This window comes from Puma concolor, chromosome D4, assembly GCF_028749965.1.
Source record: "Puma concolor isolate L17-30 chromosome D4, mPumCon1.1.hap2, whole genome shotgun sequence".
Lineage (NCBI taxonomy): Eukaryota > Metazoa > Chordata > Mammalia > Carnivora > Felidae > Puma > Puma concolor.
The window spans coordinates 70,123,560-70,138,975 of NC_141679.1; positions in this window are offsets into that span (position 1 = coordinate 70,123,560).

The window sequence follows — 15,416 nt, forward strand, 5'->3', positions numbered from 1 at the left end:
AGAGTTCCTGGAAGCCAGAAGAAAATCTGCAACCAAAAAATACCTGGGGTCATGCCATTTACTGGCAACAAGTGACTTTGTGTAATGTTTAAATTTTAATCCCTCTAATGGGCTTCCCAAGAAGAGGTCTGGTTCAGAAAATCATGCAAAAAAAGCTGAAGACAGAATGAAAAGGAGAAACAGAAAAGCAGGAAACTTTTGCCAAAAGCAAACCAGGAAAAGCAATTTTTAAACTCCTTTTTAATTGGGACTGTGCAACTATATTCTTGGAAGTTACCTTGATCCTTCTGAGTGTGAGTGACTTACACAGCCAATTATGAGTGATGGGAAAACTGTGAACTGGACGGCTAGGCCAAAGACATTAAAACATTACATTAGCGTCAATGCATGTAATGAATTCCTCGTTTTACATTTAAACATAAGGAAAAAGGAATTCAACTTAATAGAAAATCAGTTTCTCTCCTCTCCCCCTAAAACAAATAACGAGCAAATGTATTTTAAACACTGACACAAGCAAATGACAAATTAATTGCCTGACGTACCCACATCTCAACACAAGCTTGGGCACAATGACAGAATCAGAACCAATTCTGTCCTTCCCCAGGTAAAAGGAGGTATTTTGATGTAAACAAAGACACTGAATTTGGATACAACATTGTGTAAGTAGTTACATGGCAAGCCAATTTGAATATAATCTCTTTAAACTAGTAAATGGCAATAATAATGCTTTTCTTATAGGATTATATGTTGGGTGAAATACATTATCTACTACATATGTAGCACCTAGCATGAGCCTGCTTGGTAGATAATAGGTCTGCAGTGCCTACTCTAAATTGGTTAACGAGTATTGTATCAGGTAAGAGATTTCAACTTGAGCCAAGCAACATCAACATCAAGTGGGTCAACTCACCAAAATGTGCCTCGGCTTTCCTTTCGCCAATAGGGATGATAACACCTGCTTTTGCTTTCACAACAGAGTTCTAGAGATAACCAAGATAAAGTAGATGAGAGACCTTTGAACTCTTAGACAAGAGACACTGGCGAAATCCAAACTATTATCACCTCCCTTTGCTGAGTAATACTAGGGTATTTTCCCTACCAGGAAACAGCTCTCCACTCCTGAGAATGCATATTGTCCATATCAAGCAAACGCTACAGTGATGACCTATTTGCCAATGTCAAATAGAATCTTGGCAATGCTTTCAGTTAACCGAGTTCATTATGCTTAAGGACACAGCGTCAGGTGAACAGGAAAATACCAAGAGGGCCTCCTCTTGCATTCTGTGTGTGGGAGTGACACAGAACAGGTTTGGATGCTGACTTGTCAGCAACAAAAGAGAATACAACCAAGCCTTCTTTTTTAGCCTTCATGCTATTTTGACATGAGATTTCCCATTTTCTATTCCACCAGCCAATGGCAAAGCCCTTCTCTCCCAGGGAACATGGATCTAAGCACACTTTTCTTGGTGGCTTGTATTTGGCATTTGGCCAACAAGCATTCTGATAAGTGCTCTTTTAGAACCAACAAATGGGATTTCAGTCAAATAAAAATCAGAATATTTACTTCCACAATGAGAGACAAGCATCCATGTAAACTTGGGTTTGAACTGATTGAGAGCCCACTTTGGCAAAGGGGGAAAATGTGTTTTCACAATTGCTCTGAATGGTAGCAAACCCTGACACAGGCCCACAGCCTAAAAGAGGCAGCTTGTAAAACCTGCTTAGAAACCTTGTCACTTAAACAAACTTTATTTCTCTAGGAAATACCATGAAAACACCATGCCAGATCCTTACTGGAATTTTGAACCATGAGCATACTACTGAGAAAAATATAAGTCTCTGTCTTCAAAGAAACTAAAGTCTTTTAGCACACACTGTCTCATTAATACTCATGACATATCTGTAAGGAAGTCAAAAACAGTCATTATTTTTTTCCCATTCTGCAGATTTTATGGGATCCAACACTTGTAAAAGGACCCATTTGTGGCAGAGCTCAGCCTCCAGGACTGGCCAGCCTCCTGGGAAATTAGTGCTTCCGGTAGGCTCTTGTGTCATCATATGGTCACTCACTTGTTCACATGCTGGGCAAACATTCATTGAATGCTGACTCCATGCCAGACGCTAAGCTATGTGCCAGGGGAGGGAGCCAATTAAGGAAAAGTCCTGCCCCAGAGAAACTTACAGTCTAGGAGAAGAGTCTGAGAAGTAAAGAGATAATTCCAAGATCCCAGAACTACAGGCAACAGAAGTAAATGGTCAAGAATATGCCAGGCCTAAGGGAGATCTGGGCTCAAATTCCTGCTCAGCCTTACATTTGCATTTCTTCCATAGCACTTATCTCCTTCTAACGTATTATATAATTTACCTTGCTTGTGTGTATACACACACACACACACACACACACAACACTAGAATATAAATTTTATGAGGACAGGGATTTTTTGGCTGCTTATTCAGAAATGTGTCTCAGGACCTAAAACAGTGTCTGCATATAATAGGTGTTAAAAAAATATCTTCTGAATGAATGAATTCACTCTATATGCCTGGGAAATGTTCTTATTTACCCTCTCTAAGCCTCAGTTTCCTCATCTATAATGTAGGAGCTGTTACGAGAATTGGACTAGATAACAGACACAAGGGCTCAGCATGGAACCTAGATCATAATAAACAAAGTAAACGGCTATAATTGCTAAATATTGCTGATTACAGTAGTCTCTGGTGCTAAGGAAGCATGAATTAGCATTATAATCCCTGCTGGGGACATCAGGGAGGCCTGTGGTACTAAGTCCTGAAGAATGAGGAGTAGAATGTTGCTAGAGGAGACAAGGAAAGGAAAAGGACTCAAATCAGCAAGAAAGATGGGACCAAGGCCGAGAAGCCTTCACTGGAAGCTTCTCTGGAGACCTGGTGTTATAAAACACTATCCTCCATTTTTGTTCCCCTAAAGACTCCTGTGCTTCAGATGTGCCTTCTCCTGGATCTTTTCCAGGGCCCAGCATAGAGCAAAAGTCCCCTAATTCCTCCTATCCAAGGGCCTCTCCTTCAGGACACCCGCCATGGGCTGGGTTCTGTGTGCTCAGTACAAATCTACCCAGATGAGGCTGGCCATGTAGTGACTGCAACAAGTAAAACAAGAGGCTTTCCGCTCGATGACACACCTCTGATTCAGTCTGCCCTGACAAAGCTGGAGATTAAGTTTCCTTGCCTAAAGCTGCAAGGAGAAACATGACACCCTTTACTGGCTACGAGTGGAACACGCTTTATTAACCCAGCCTTAATTATATTCCATTTTGAGATTCAATAGTTTCGATTGCAACACCACATGAAACCAGGGTGAGTTGCACCCCATGGGACTCCGGCCACAAACGAGATCGGAAAAGCACCTCCGAGGCAGTGACCCGCTTCTGCCAGCCAGTCAACAGTGAGCAGCCTGGAGCCGTTGCCCAGCACTGGGGGAGCCCCAGAGGTGGCCAATCCAGGGCAGGGCTGGGACAGCAGTGAGCTGGATCACGTGAATCCAGTCTCTATTTATGAAAGAAATGATGTCTCAGTGTGAAAAGTAAGAAGCAAATGTGACAGGATTTACACACAGCCTAAACCTGCCAGGGAAACAATGAACACAACTATCTCCACATGGATGAAATTCTTTTTCATCTGATCCTGGCAATCTCTCTTGTATCCTCGCCCCCAGTTCTACATAGAGGCAGAAAATGGCCTTTTCAGTAGAAACATTAGAATCAACCTTATCTGAGGCAAGGGCACTAATCTTGCACTATTTTTTTTTTTTTGAGGTCAAATATCCTCCAAATATTTTGCCTGAACTCCTGCAATTTTCAAATATGCTTACTGAGGCAGCTGATTTGTCTAAGGGCTAAATGTCTCCATTAGAATACTAACAGCTGAAAATTACTGAGCATTTTCCAGGTAGTATGCATCATGTTTAGGGTTTTACATGAATTGTCTTATTAAATCTTCACAACAGCTTTATGAGGTGGACATATGCATTTCCTTTTTCTAGTTCCACAATCAGAAAGGGACAGAAATGCAGCTCACACCTAAATCAAGCTAGCACCATTACTGCTACACTCTGCCTCAGGATCCTAGATTGTAGGATCTAAGAAGACAGGGAGCATGCCAGAGTCATCTGGGTCCCCCAGTGGCCAGCAGAAGCCCGGATGCATGGATGGCCTCAGTGATCTTTGGTTGGTTAGTTAGTTAATTAATCAATTAATTGGATAATTTTAAAGAATCTTAGACTGGGAACAAAGGGGCTAGTTGGAAGCCGGCTCTTATAGTAATAAGCACATGGACTTGAGCCAGGTACTTCCCCCTGGGCCTTGGCCTTCTCACTTGAACAATGAAAAGGTTGGACCAGATGATCTCTGATGATATCTGATTCAGGGTCTTGCCCCCAGTTTATCTAGCCAGCCAGCCTCCAAAGCCTGCATTGGAAGGCTTTCTACGTCCCCATTTCCCACCCCAAACTTGAATCTGTATTTACAGAAATGGGCCCTTAGCCTGACAGCACCTTGGCCTGAGCCCCGGTGAGTCATATGTCAAGCTAGGCGGGTAGGTAGGTGTACACATGAGTTACTGCTAAAAACACAAGCCTGGGGACTGTCTACCAAAGGGAAGAACAGTTAGCACAACCAGGAACCAGGGTTCTCTTTAAGTTCTCAAATGGGAAGAATGAGACCTTATGAACTCAAGGGGAACCCACCCCTCAAACAGGGAAATGTGCAAATGTCAAAGGAACCATCTTGGACACAGCTTAGGTATTTAAAATTAAAGCATTATCATTTAGTCATGGTCACTAATGAATTCAGGTCATTTTGCTACATTCAGCAAATTGTTTTTTAGTGCCCGCCCTGTACCAAGGACATGATGAGGCAAAGAGACTATAAAGGAGAAAAGATAAATTATTCTTGCCTCAAGAGCTGACAATCTTGTGAGATTCATCTATCATCCAAGTTGGACCTGTAGGAGAGAACAAAGAAAGTGTTAATTCTGACAAAGGAATGGGAAAGGAGGAAGGTAGCTGGACACTGGGGCTGGTTTCTCAAAGGACATGGCATTTGATTTAAACTTTCAGGAAGAAATGAGCTTCAACAGATGAAAGTGAAGGAAAAATATTTAGCCAAAAGTCAATGATTAACGAGAGTTTGTTGTCTCACCAGGGCATGCACATATATGTACATGAGCATGCACGCACACACACACATACACCCAGGTTATCATATTCAGAATGTCCTTTTGCACACAGACGCACTAACTCAACTAGGTTTCTGTGGGCTCAGCCCCAGAAGTTCCCACTAGACATTAGGACAACTGGTCAACTTCTCAAAACAGCAAGACTGAAACACAGGTCTCTGTTAAATACAATTTAAACTATATGGAGACACCCATTCTGCCTTATTTCTGCCTAGTTCACCAAAATTATATTTTACATTTGAGTTCAGATATCCAGAAGCCTTCCAACATCTTTTTTTTTTTTCTCCTTTGGGTGTGCAGGAAGTTGTCTTTTTCCAAGGGGAAACACACTGAAATCGCAAAAGATTCCGGGATGCTATTGGAAGGAACTAGATGTGTTTAGATTCACACAGTCTAAAAAAGTTGGAGATTCTTCCAAGTTGGGTTTATTCATTCTGCATGGTCCCAAAGTGCTCTGTGTTTTCCTCCATTTAATATTTACTGTAGTATGAATATATCATTTCATAATGGGATACAGGGCCCTTGTGCACGGGTCAGCAAACCAGAGCCTGAGGACCAAATCTGACTGGCCACCTACTGATGTATGACCTGCAAGTTAAAACTGGTTTTTACATTTTTAAATAGTTTTAAAAATGGAAATAATAATACTATTTTGTACTATGTGAGAACTATAAAAAATTCAAATTTCAGTGTTTCTAAATAATTTTTTTTTTTTAGAATATAGCCATGTTCATTTATTTTTCTATGGCCATTTATTCATCTGTGGTCACTTTTGCACCACCATGGCAGAGCTGAGTCATTTTGGCAGGGACTATATGACCTGCAAAACCTAAAATATTTACTATCAGGCCCTTTACAGAAAATGTTTGTCAACACCTGCTCTAAGGTAATGGGATTCTCTTGCTGAACTGAACACTAGGATTTTTTTATAGGTCTTGCTGCTGAAAAAACAAAATCTCCTAAAAGTTCTCAGTAGTTTTTATCTTTTAGGAGCTAAAGGATTGAATTTACCTTTGGGTCACACTCCCCTTTGTCATTTGTTCTTTACAAATGAATCCAGTGGGCCCTTTAATTACCCAGATGTAAAGCAATATACCCTGCTATTATATTTGAGGAAAAATGAAGTCACCATTAATCTGAATGTAAATGTTTACACTAAGAAGTAAAGAATTCTCTTTGGTATATAAGTTAGATGTTTATTTTAACATAGCTGTATCTCTGCAGACTCCATAGCTTCTTTAGAGAAAACATTTCTTTAGTTTTAATCTTTCGTATGATTGTATATTATTGCTTATTCTTGGGGAGAGAGAGAGAGAGAGAGAGAGAGAGAGAGAGAGAGAATGTGTGTGAGTGTGTGTGTGTTCTGGAATTTTTTCACATGAGATTGGGTATACAGACCTAAAAAACTGCAGGAAAAATGGGGAAGACATTGTCTTTATTTTAAGCCACAGTTGAGATTAGTTGGCTATGTTTAAGTTATCTTGAACTTGAATGTGATGTTATTCAAGATAAATAATAGCCTAAATCAAAAAGAATGAAATCTTGCCATTTGCAACTACATGGATGGAACTAGAGGGTATTATGCTAAGTGAAATTAGTCAGGGAAAGACAAATATCATATGACTTCACTCATATGAGGACTTTAAGATACAAAACAGATGAACATAAGGGAAGGGAAGCAAAAATAATATAAAAACATGGACAAAAACATAAAATGTGGAGAACAAACAGAAGGTTACTGGAGGGGCTGTGGGAGACGGGATGGGCTAAATGGGTAAAGGGCATTAAGGAATCTACTCCTGAAATCATTATTGTACTATATGCTAACTAACTTGGATGTGAATTAAAATAAATAAAATAAAAAATAAAATAAAATAAACAATAGCCTAGGCATTGTGAAATAATGATGAAATGTTGCATTTTGATATGATGGTCTTTTGAGGACCACAAGCCCAAGGGCAGAGTTCCTCTGTAAAAGACTGGATGTCCTGGTGGCACATTATCCTCTAAAGAAGGACAAGATATGAGGACTAAGGAGGCAATACTGGTGAGAGGGGGACAGGGGAATAAAACTCTTTTCTCACTCTGGGCCTTCATAAATTGGAGTCTAGAATCTGGGGAGGAAACATACTGTAGGCCAGAGAGACTCCCATAGAGAAAGTAAAAGGGTCTCCCTGAGATAGGTAGGATGGACAATGACCATTCAGAGGCCTATGGGGGTGAGTCTAGACCTATGGTCCTTGAAAGCAGACATAGCAACAATTTTTGTGTATTTTCTGCTTGTACTTATCTCCTAGAGTCCCCAACATTCAATAAAATTGTATTCAAAATTTACAACCTAGGTTCAAATGTGTGGTAATAAATTAGGAGAAGAAATTACTGCATACATGGGTGAAATGATAAAGAGGAGAGTAGGACCCTCTCCTGAGACCAGTGAAGAGCTGAGATGGCCATGCCCAACAGAGCAGTGAGTGACAACAATAGAAGTTCCACAGCAAAGAGCAAAAAGGTCATAATAGGTCTAAGTGTCCAAAAGAGTTGTGAGAACCAACTGAGACTGTTTCAAGGAAGAGAGACATGTTGGCCATCAAAGCTGACAAAGGTTCAAACCAATAGCAACAGGTGTTAAAGGGATGTGACCTCATTTTACAGCCAGGTTGATGTGGCTCGATTGCACTAGTTACTTCTGCTGACAGCCTCCACACAAATGCAAGCTCCTCAAGAACGCACCCCACCATTACAATTCCTGACTCAAGGTAGGATTTGAATACAAAACATTTTCCAACAGAAAGATGTGGGGGTTATTCCCAAGCATTCGCATTACAAAGCAGCCCCCCGCTCAATCAAGCTCAGGGGCTTATGTAGGCACTGGAAGTTCTTTGGACAAACCATCTGATAGGTATTCTATTGTGAAACAGATACTTCTGCCTCCAAAACTTATCTTAGAAATCTGTAAGATTAAAAGTGAATAATTTCTAATGCATCAAATGGCATATAAGCATATCTTAGAACATCTTAATTACCCAGAAGGTATTAAGGATTACAAATAAAATATTCCACAAATACAGCCTATCTTCTTACTACTGTTTAATTGATTACGTTTGAGATTTTTTGCAGATTTGGGAGTCATATCAACATGTAATTAATACCCAATAGATTAACTATTAAAAACAATAATTACTTTCAGCTTGATAGATATAGTTTGTATACATACTAAACACACAGTCTCAGAATGTTCAAGTGGTAAAAGTTACACAGACCATCTAGCTCAATACAAAGCTCACACCCTGATGCTCCCCTTTCCCATGACTGTGGCAATCATTCATCCCTCTTTCTTGCTAAACATGACTGTAGCAGAGCAGCACAATCCCTATCAGCAGAGTCTTCTGGACCATACATTTTCAACCAGGCAATACAGCAACCAAGAAACCAAAACCTGGTTCTAGGAAAAAAAAATTTTTTTAGATATTACAATGGTTTGTTGCCTTCCAAAGGGTCACAGTACATAAACAGATATACAGTATATGTGTAGCATTAGAATTGTATGGGGATGGGGTGACTAGGAAGAAAGAGCCTCAAAAGACTCCTTATGAGGCCAAGAACTATCACTCTGGGCAATCTCTGTCAACCCCATCCATTTCACTGATGGGGAAAATGAGTCTCAGACAGATAAAATGAATTGTCCCAGGTGACATGTGTAACAATTGGCCAAGCCAAGTCTTGAATTCTGATTTCTAATTAAGTGCCCGGTTCGCTTTACAATGTACCACTCATTACCAATGTATAGCACTCTATGTTACAAAGACTCTAGAATGTAGTAGACTTTAGAATGAGTTTACTTTGCAATCTATTCAGTTAAAATTATATTTCTTTTTAAAATACACAGGGGGCGCCTGGGTGGCTCAGTCGGTTAAGCGTCCGACTTTGGCTCAGGTCGTGATCTCGCAGTCCGTGAGTTCGAGCCCCGCGTCAGACTCTGTGCTGACAGCTCAGAGCCTGGAGCCTGTTTCAGATTCTGTGTCTCCCTCTCTCTGACCCTCCCCCATTCATGCTCTTTCTCTGTCTCAAAAATAAATAAAGGTTAAAAAAAATTTTTTTTAAATAAAATACACAGAAAGCGGGGGGCACCTGGGCGGCTCAGTCAGTTAAGCGTCCAACTTCAGTTCAGGTCATGATCTCATGGTTCATGTGCTCAATCCCTATGTGGGGCTCTGTGCTGACGGCTCAGAGCCTGGAGCCTGCTTCGGATTCTGTGTTTCCCTCTCTCTCTGCCTCTCCCCTACTTATGTTCTTCTCTTTCTCAAAAATAAATAAACATTAGGGGCACCTGGGTGGCTCAGTCAGTTGAGCGTCCGGCTTCGGCTCAGGTCATGATCTCACAGTCCGTGAGTTCGAGCCCCACGTCAGGCTCTGTGCTGACGGCTCATAGCCTGGAGCCTGCTTTGGATTCTGTGTCTCCCTCTCTCTCTGCCCCTCCCCCACTCACACTTTGTTTCACTGCTTCTCAAAAATAAATAAATGTAAAAAAATTTTAAAAAATAAACATTAAAAAAATAAAATACAAGGAAAGGAATAATGTAATATACTAAAGGAAAGCTAAATTGTTAAATCACAGGGTAAATGGTATGGGGGAAATAGTACCACCTATCCTCAAAGCATCTGAGCATCAGCGAGTTGAGGGAATTGCAAACACACACATGTACACACACAGTCTCTGATCATTCAAGTTATTCAGTCAAAAGGAGGCTAAATTCCTTATTAATGTTTGGTTGTGAAATGGATGTTGTTGTTTTTTTCTAAGTTGCCTTCAAACAGCCCACATGGACTAGACCACTTTTATAAAGCAGTTTTACAACAGTAAAAATCCCACAGCAACTCCGCCAAGGCCAAAGCAAAGACTCTCCATTCAGACCTCATCCACTCTGGCCAGAGTGGCAGCTACCAAAACTCTTTACATGGGCAAGGAGAGCTAATGAATAGAATTTGCATGGAATAACTTAAGCTAATATTGGCATCCCAAGGAGACATCTGTGTTGACATCTTACTCTCTCCTCTCATCTCTTCTCACTATTACCAGAGTGACCTCTCTAAAAGGCATGTCTGAGCATGTCATTCCCCCGCTTATATATTCTGGTGGCTCCCTACTGTCTACAGGATCCGTCCAAACTTCCTGGCAAGGGATTCAAAGTTCTTCTCAAACTGGCGTGGGTCTACCACCTCTGCCTCCTTTTCTGACACCTCCCTAACCCTAACCATCTCTCTCCCTTTTGGCTCTACACTTTAGCCAAATCAAAAGACTAGTTGTTCCTCAAGAGAACCATGCCTTTTCCTACCATTGTTACTTTGTAGAAGCTGTACTCATCCTGGGAGATCCACAATTGTAAACCCTTATCCTTTAATAGCCAGCTAGGGTAGCACCACATATTTGGAGCATTTCCCTCTTTCACCCTCAAGCGAGGTTGACGATATATACCTCACAGTGGGCAACTTAGAAGTTCACACCACTGATAATATTAATGAGACCACAAACTCCCTTCAGGAAGTGTCGTATTCATCTTTGCATGGCCAGCACATAGTAGGTATTCATTAAATGTCACTGAGTAGCTGAACAGATACATATTGATTTATGGAACAGAACTAGCTAGCCCAACTACTACTGATATCTATGTAGTCCACCAGAACTACCCAACTTACAGTCAATGTTTACTCCTTAATTATGTAACTATGGGATTTTGTAGTGTTTCCCAGAGAAACAACCTAAGAATTTTTAAATTATGTGTGAAAGAATTCTACACGGACACAATATTGAGTAAAACTGATTTGCATGTTGGAAAAGTTATTCCTTTTCCAATTCTGTTTTAGTCCTTCGGATGACATATAGGAGAAAGTCTCAGTTTGATGCCATAGGACTTCAACACCTCTCTAAAAATATGCTAAAATTTCCCTTTTTAAAAGAGAGAGAACTTAGGCTTAGAGACTTCAACGGGAATCAAAATTTAGCTAAAATATAAGGACATTGCTTCATTCACATTTTTTTTCTTTTAACAGTTACTTTCCAATTATAGAAAATGGTGTTTGTTTTTAATTTAATGTAGTGATATAAAATTTCCTTGTTAAATATATTTATTTAAGTTAACAAATGAGTTTCCAAAAACACAAGAAGGAAATATTATTACAGGTACTTCTGAGTATTGCAAAAGAGATGATGGCATCCAATACCTAGCTATCTAGAGAGGATGGTCTTAGATGGCATAAGATCTGGGGGTTCATGAGTCCTCTACTTTTAAGTAAGTTAATAAACTTCTTTGAATATTGTGCTATGAATTAGCATGGCACAGGTAATAATTACCACTCTTCCAATCAAATCTGTTGTAAAACTCAAATTAAATAATGTGTGTGGAAATGCTCTGGACGTGCAGAAACCAACACTGACCATCAAACAACCAGCCCCAACACAGCACACAACTCCTTTCCATCCTGCTTCACCCAGGGTGGTTAAAATTTTGCTTTCTTGAGTTCTAGTTCAAGATATGCATTTGTGTCCGTGGATTTAATTCTTCTCATTCCCAAACTCCTGCTTAAAATGACCAAAGACATTTTAAAAAGAAAGAAACTATCACAGAAATCGTGCCATTAATTGATCAAATTATAAGAGGAATTACTGCCAGATGTAGGGCACATAGGGCCATTTGAGGAAATTGCTGATCAGCCCACCACCCGAAACAAGTAAAGGAGACCATAGGGCCTATAACAGCACCCCCAAGGCAGCCCCACACGCTGGGCAACAGGGGCAGGAGACCCCCCCAGTAGGTTAGGATGCAGAATGGATTTAAGGGCCAACCTCAAACCCAAAACTGACTTGTGGGAATAGTCCAGGTGGGTTGGGACTGAGTTTGGGGGGTTGGAGGAGGTCTGTTGGGCGTCACCAGAGTTATTTCTGCCCTTTAACCACACACACAAGAAAGACAAAAACACTAAGCAAAAAAGTTATCTTTCAACTTCCAAGTAACTGGACCTCAGATTTAACATAAGAGAACAATAAGAATCTAACCTTTTCTTCCGTTTTCCCTGATACCTTTTCCAAAAAGCTTCAGTCAGGAATCCATGGAATCTGCGAATCGTAGAATCTGTGCCCACCTCAACCCCAGATCCTGGATAAGTTCCATAATGCTTTTGAGTTTGTGGAAAGTTTAATAGGAGACACTAGGAAATTGGTCTGACCAATCATCAATGATATTTGAAACTCTGTTACTAGAAGTCATGCTAAGAAGAAGGGAGGTAAATGGGTTTGCTCTGCTTTGCATGGATCAGGCTTCACTTCCAGTCATTCACTCTGATGAATTATAAATCCATACAAAACAAAGATTTTTTTTTTTAATTATGTGTGTGCAATCCCTCCTACCCACCTCACCTTCCCTCTGCCCCAATAACAAAGAACTGAGCCTAAGATGGGAGAGAACAGGAGACATTAAGAGAGTCTGGTTGGGCTGGTTTAGGAAGCTCTCAGAATTTCAACAGAGGAAGAAAAAAGACTAAAGTGGAAGCAGAGAAAAATAGAGAAAGATGGAAAATGTGAATTTCATATCTGGTGGTGAGTCAGGAAATGAACCCTTTTGGGGTTTTCAAATAGTTTCATTAAAGATCTCAATTTCTTCTCAATCACTTCTGGTTGGTGACAAGGGCTTCTTTGAGTGTGACATGAGCCCTCCTGCTCTAACTGGGTTACACGTATTTCAAGAGGGCGAACTGGAAAGTGTTCAAAGAAGAATGGCTCAACTGGTAAAAGTCCTGAAATGGTGTTGTGGGAAGGAAAGCTTAAAGAAATGGACTATTTAGTGAAAAGAGCATAGCCTTGGGAATAGGGGCTAAAGGGACTTTTTTGTTGTATGTGGCCCTGAGAGGCAGAATTGAAACAATCTGTAGAAACGACAGCAGGGACCAAAATCTGCTCAATATTAGGGAAAAAAATGTTTTTTTTTTTTTTAACTAACAGTGTTGTGTAAAAAAGAATGGGCTTCCTAGACTGGAAATGGGAGGTGGGAGAGGTTGGGGGTTGCCTGTCAAAGAAAGTGTCCAAACTTAGTCTGGAGAACCACTTCACTGGGAAAATTCAAGCAAGAGGGAGCCAGGGGATGGCCCTGGGTTTAATGACTCCTCTAATAAATACAAAGATTAGTTTAAAGGTGGTGAGGGGATGTATCTGAATTTTAAAGAGCCCAAAACTTTAAGAACAATAGATGCCCAATGCCAACCTTCAAATGCCAATGGCATTTTTCCAAATAGAGTCATTGGAAGGCATTCACTTTTACTAAATCAAAAATATTCCTCTCTGTTCTCTTGAAAGAAAAATAAGCAAATGGTAACTATCCCTAGCTTGCTTCTCCGATTCCCCTGTCTTAGGACTTAGTCCCAGACACAATTTGTCTCCTCCATGGTGACAAGTTATGTTTCCATAATCCACTATACTTCTGATCTGAGAAAGATCTTAGGCTTGCCTGGTAGGTCTGGGCTGCAGCTGAGCATTCATAATCTCACCTTGGCTTAAATACAGACTCCCAAAGGACAAATTCTTCCCTTAAGGTATCTACCTCAACAATCTCATCTCAACCAAACCCAACTCAAAATATCCCCAAAGAAGGCTAAGGTCAGGAGTTAAAAACAGAAGCTGAAATCTCCAGAAGAGACTTCAGGCAGGAGCCAGGTCTTCTCCATCCCTGGACTAAGACTCAGGCAATAGCTGGCTGAGCATGACTCAGAAGACATTTCTGTGCCTGTGAACAAAGCCCAGACCTCTGGGCTGCATGATCAACGCATCACATTCATATAGTGAGCCAACAGGTGAGCTGCTCTGACTAGCACATCAGATTGCTTTCTGGCCAGGATTTCTGCAGAGTTCGCTCCTCGCAGGGAAGGCAAGAAATCTGAGTAAGACAGCAGCAGCAACCACAATGAATCAACAATAGGATGAGTAAATATGCACATGCGCACCTACTACACCCTTGACACTCAGTAGGCTCAGAAGACTCACAGATGAAGGAGTGATGGCCGCTACCCTTGAGAAGACCACAGTCCATTCAAAACAGCAGATAATCTCATTAGAGTAACATAAGGTGGTGATGCCATCATGAGGGTGAGTCCATTGCAGGAACACAGATAAGAGAGCAGTGTATTATTCATGGGGAGTTCTCATGGACATAATGTCATCTGAGCTAGAGCTCCCAGGTTGGTCCAAAAAGAAAAAGTATGCTAGTCAGAGGGAAAAACATAAAGAAAGACATGGAGGCAAGACATTTGTTACAGAGTAATAAGGGCCTTGAAGTTCATTTATGGAACTAAATAAAAATAAAACTTCCACAGATGATGATCCCAAAAGTAAAAGTGTTTTTTTTTTTTTTAAAGTGTTTTTGATAAGTAGACCTAATGCCTTCCATGGATGGAATACCAGTGAAAACAGACTGGCCTGAAGAACATGTAAATTTGACTTTAGAGCAAATTATATATATTTATCCACAACCATAAAAATACACAAGGGAAGTGAATAAGAAAGGATAAACCTTATTCTCTTGGTTATGTAGTATTTTTAAAAAATGCTTGTTGGACAGAGACTTTCACTTTGGATGTAAAGAAGTAAAATAGTGGAGTTGAAGAGGAGTGGTTTAGAAAATGCTAGAAAAGCAGACAACTCAGGCTATTAAACAGGAATATGACTTCTTTTGCTCTCTACAGGAACCCTAAATAAATACATGAAAGATAAATTTCCATCAAAATTCAGCTGCCTCACTTCTTCTTTGACCACATTTTGGATGAAGATGTTTGACAAGATGCTCATGCATCTTGCTTTAAGCGGCTCATGCTTTAAGCTGACAGACCCACTGGCTTCTATGCAGGATGAATACTGTCAGTAAAACTATCCCTTTCCAACCTCCCAGGACATTGCTGAATGGGGCTACCAGAATTCCCCAACTTTTTCTCCTTAAGAGAAAGAAATTACATCACAGGTCACCAAATGAGCTGTCATTGACTTGGTCAAAGGGAAAATGATAAACAGAACAATCAATTCCATCAAACACAGGGGGCACTGCTCTCATTTTATCACCAACTTGACCTGAGAGGCAACTGGACAAGTGTACTTTTCTTTATATTTCATTTTTGAAAGTATTTGAGGACAGTTCCCTCTCTTGGAAGATCAAAAGAAGTGTTTTTGG